This window comes from Prionailurus viverrinus, chromosome F2, assembly GCF_022837055.1.
Source record: "Prionailurus viverrinus isolate Anna chromosome F2, UM_Priviv_1.0, whole genome shotgun sequence".
Taxonomy (NCBI): domain Eukaryota; kingdom Metazoa; phylum Chordata; class Mammalia; order Carnivora; family Felidae; genus Prionailurus; species Prionailurus viverrinus.
Genome location: NC_062578.1, coordinates 19,583,894 through 19,589,046, shown reverse-complemented (window position 1 = coordinate 19,589,046; position 5,153 = coordinate 19,583,894).

Genomic DNA, 5,153 nt, shown 5'->3' with positions numbered 1-5,153 from the left:
CCATTTTATAACCATAAGCAAATCTCATATGTGCTTTATGTATAGGTTGATTCTGAAAACTGAAAATCAATAGTGCTTATATTATCATGAAGATGCATCTATTTTTCATTGCTTAGTGAATACTGTTATACACTTTAAAAGTGAAAAATAAAAGGGCTTATGAAGGAAAATCTTGATTATTCAGTGTGATATTAGTTCAATTACCTTGTATAGTAGTAAGACTTAGGAAGGGCTGTCATTAAAATTCTTTACAGATTCCATGTCATTCATTTAAAAGCTTTTAAAAAGAGGTATATCTATCACTTGCCTAATTAGAGCACCATGATTTTATAGCAACGATTCTCAGGAATCTCAGGAAGAAGGGTGTTTTTAAATGGCCATTATGCTTATTTTTAAAGGCAGAATATTTTATTTTAGTACCAACTATGTTTATCTTCCAGAGAATAGATTTAGTGCTTCTAATTGAGACAATATATAAAACTTGATGTAGGTTATGGAAGTTGCAAAGAATAATACTGAAGTACATTAATGTGGCTTTTCCAGACACTGGATTTCTGAACACTGTTTTAGAGTTAAGCCATGGCTAGAGTTTAGCTTTTGCTGTGCTTGCATCCAGTGGTCACTGGTGAATAGAGAGAAGCATTGCTGAGTATAACCAGAAGAGAGGCTGGTTTTTCTTTCAGTTTTAGATTTAGGCTTTTCTTGTTTTGTTTCTTCCTTCCTTCCTTCCTTCCTTCCTTCCTTCCTTCCTTCCTTCCTTTCTTCATTCCTCCCTTCCTCCCTCCTGCCTCCCCCTCCTTCCCCCTCCCTCCTCCCTCTTCCCTCCCTCTCTCTCTCTCTCTTCCTTCCTCTTTCTTTCTTTCTTTCTTTCGTTTATTTATTTTTGAGAGACAGAGAGTGTGAGCAGAGGAGGGGCAGAGAGAGAGGAAGACGCAGAATCTGAAGCAGGCTCCAGACTGAGCTGTCAGCACAGAGCGTGACATGGGGCCCAAACTCACGACCTGCGAGACCATGACCTGAGCTGAAGTTGGCTACTTAACCAACTGAGCCACTCAGGTACCCCAGATTCAGGCTTTTCTAAGAGAAAGCCTTTGGTAACAGAATAAATCATTGCCTTTTCAAAGTTATTGCACCTTTGCTTTCTGTTTATAGGAAGTAAACTAGCACATGCAAAAAGAGTTTTCTTTCTACCTTATTCTTTTATCTTTAATAAATTTAAATGCATGTATCCTAGTATCCTCAGGATTCCTGCCTTACTTACGCAACCATTTCTGAGGAAAGCCAATTGAATGGCCCCACCAACCCAGTCATAGCTGATTGGATCACAGATGGGTGCCAATACCCACCATAATGAAGACCTGGGGTGCAAGCGAGATAAATTGCTACCTCACCAAAAAAGATTTGTGCGGGGAGGATAGATGTTGAGAAACTCATAGAATTTATAATGTTTGAAAAATCATTCCTATAATGCCTGGCTCAGTTGGTTGAGCGTCCAACTCTTGGTTCTGGCTCGAGTCATGCTCCTGGGGCTATAGGATGGAGCCCTGCGTTGGGCTGTGCACCGAGCATGGAGCCTGCCTGGAGTTCTCTCTCTCTTTCTTTCTCTCTCTCGCTCTCTCTCTCCTCTATCCCTCTTCCCCATTTGCATTCTCTCTAAAAATAAAAACTAAAAAATAATCATTCTTACAAAACAGGAGTGTAAGAGCAGCGAGGGACATTGTCAAGAGAATGTCTCAGGTACAATCTACTTTTTTTTTTTTTAAATTCTTTTTTTTCAACATTTATTTTTATTTTGGGGACAGAGAGAGACAGAGCATGAACGGGGGAGGGGCAGAGAGAGAGGGAGACACAGAATCGGAAACAGGCTCCAGGCTCTGAGCAGTCAGCCCAGAGCCCGACGCGGGGCTCGAACTCACGGACCGCGAGATCGTGACCTGGCTGATGTCGGACGCTTAACCGACTGCGCCACCCAGGCGCCCCGACAATCTACTTTTTTAAAAAAAAAATTTTTTTTTTTTTAACGTTTATTTATTTTTGAGACAGAGAGAGACAGAGCATGAACAGGGGAGGATCAGAGAGAGAGGGAGACACAGAATCTGAAACAGGCTCCAGGCTCTGAGCGGTCAGCACAGAGCCCGACGTGGGAGGTACAATCTACTTAAGATAACACTGCTCAGGCTATTGGAATCTTGATCATACTGCCACCATTGTGGTGGCAGTCTCTAACTGGTTCTGGGAATTTATGTCACTTTGTCTTGATTTGAATACCAGGTGAAGACACCTGGTTTTCTGAGCGTAGTTCATGCAACCATTCTTTGAGCCAAGCAACAAGGAGAAATTCCTGGCTTCCTGTGGCTACTTCCAAAACATGCACAATGGAAAGTCTAAACAAATGGGAAGGAGGTTGGATGCGGGGCAGCCCAAATTGACAAAATCTCCTACAATACTTGGCCTAAGGGCTGCTCAACACTAGGCTCCCAGGAAGTCTATGAAGCAGTCTGGAGTGAGCGTTCTGCCCAACAGAGCTAACAGTTACAATGGAAACCAATCAGATGTTTTCTCTTAAAATGTGAGTCATACGGACAGAGTAGTTTATTTGAGGTTCTATAAGCTGAAAAGCAGAAAGAGAGAAGCCAATCAGCAAAAAGCAGAAGAAAGGAGATGTGCCTAAGCAGAAGTCATGAAATGAGACTACAGAGAGTAATTAGGACCAGCAAGACAAGGATTTGTTCAATCGTCATTAGCACAAAACTAGAGAAGGGAGGGGCACCTGAGTGGCTCAGTTGGTTAAGTGTCCAACTCTTGATTTACGCTTAGGTCATGAGCTCACAGTTCATGGGTTCGAGCCCCAAGTTGGGCTCTATGCTGATAGCTCAGAGCCTGCTTGGGATTCTTTCTTTCCCTCTCTTTCTGCCCCTCCACTGCTTATGCTGTCTCTGTCTCTCTCTCTTAAAATAAATAAATAAACTTCTAAAAAAAGAAAAACTAGAGAAGGGAGTATCAGAAATGCTATACTGAAGAAAAACCAGATAATGTGGTTTCTAGAGATTATTGTATCACAAATGACTTTCCCATTCTTGATCTTTCATAAAACACAGATATTCCTATATCTCTTATTTTACGTGTCTTTTTAAAATAATCTCTGCTTTAATTAGGTAGAAAGCAAAACTCTTCCCACAAATAAATTTAAAAATAGAGTAGCTTACAAGAAATAGGCATCTATATCTTGCAAAAGTAACATTTCACAGTAGACAGGTGGGCTTTACTCCACAGAGTGGAGGCATCTTTGCTAACTTTAACATGATACTTATGGGATTGTTCTAGTAATTTCCACTTCAGCCTGGAGAAAGGAAAGGGAAGAAAAACAAGTTCCAGAAAAGCATTTTTTAAAAGGACCTAGAAGTTACCCATTCAATGCTACTCACATCGTAATGGTGAGAACTTAGTCACATGACCACACCTATTCACAAGGGAGGCTGGGAAATTTTGTCTTTAGCAGGGCAACTGTATGCCTAGGAGAAAAATAAAAGAACAGATTTGGGGTGGAGGGAGGATGATAAGTTACCCTATATCCTAAGGTAATTTGAGCATGTCCCTATTCCTAACGAGCCCTACTTTTATTTGGAAGTTATCTGATTCATGAACATCTGAAGAAGAAAACAAAAAGGGGTATTTTGTAGATAGACAAATGTAGACATCTTCTTGATTTTCAAAGATTAATATGTGATAGTATTTTTGTTATCATGCTACCAAATTTCCCAAGTTCTACCTGAATGATTCAGTCTATAGAAGAGACTTTTTTTGGTGCCTGTCCCTGATCTTCTTTTCGGGGCTTATGGATGCATTCTCCAGCTTCCAGAAGTATCAAATGCTGAAGGCTCACTGCTCTGCCTTCACTGGACTCATCCTTATCTGCAAGGAATCTCCTTGCCCTTATCTACATTCCATTTTTTCACCCCCATTGGGGGTCTGCTGATAGCTAATGGCATGGGACACGTTTGGAAGATCTGCTTAGGTTCAGAACTCCTTGTAGGATTGATTGGCTGAGGCTTCAGTTGTGATAATAGTGTCAGATTTTCCCTTTTCCCAGTCCTGCCTTCCTCACTTACACAAGACCTAGCTCCTGGGAATACTCTCCCAATAAATGTTTTGCATCCAGATCCCTGTATCAAAGTCTATTTTCATGGAACCTGAACTGAGACGTCATGTGACCTGCAGGAGATTTTCTAAGAACTTGATCAATAATGAGTCAACTATAAGAACATTTCAATATGATACAGTAATTTGGTTATAATTTTTATATAAACTGGAATTCTTCATCACACACTATGAAAAAAAGTACTGCAAATGGGAGATATGTCAGTTTTAAATTCACAAAGAGGGAGTACCTGTGTTTCATTACGTATGAAGGAAAAAAAAACAGAAAATATTCTAAATGCTGTTGAGCATTCAAAGGACAATGTAAGATAAAAAGATGGAAGGTAAAAAAAATCACTTGGGACAAACATTATTGGCTTTTTATTCCATAATGCATTTATCAGAATAAATAGTACATGAACAAGGCAGCCTTCTGAAATCGTTTCTTTACACCATCTTTAAGAAACAGAATAATTAATGAAAATTTTGTGGGAAACCACACAGATTCAAAATAAAGTTCTCTTGTGTTTGAAATCAACAAATTTATTTTCAACCGTATATGAAAAAGAAAATTTTAATCTAAATAATATTCTGTATTACAGAATGTTAACTATCTCTGTACTGTATCTATTCTGTTACATGAAATTCAAATTTCACATTTGCTTCTTTGTCGTTCCTAAAGCTACCATGAGAAAATGTTAGTCTTCCAGCAGTTAAAAGAATTATCCATCTGTTAATCAGATGTCCAATATTATTTACTCTCTCCTCAGTAAACATATGTTCATTATATTTAGCTACCAAATGTGGCAATTCAATGAGAAAAATATTCCAAATAATGAATATAAAATGTGACTAAGTTTTTGGTAGCTAGTCCTTAATGCTAAATTCTAACAGTCTGAGAATGGGGTGAAAATGAAGGACATTACAAAGCATTCCTACTCTCTGATGAATCTAATCTATCAAACATCTCTGGACAACTTCTTTTACTCAGTTCAGGTGGGTTTTGTTTTGTTTTG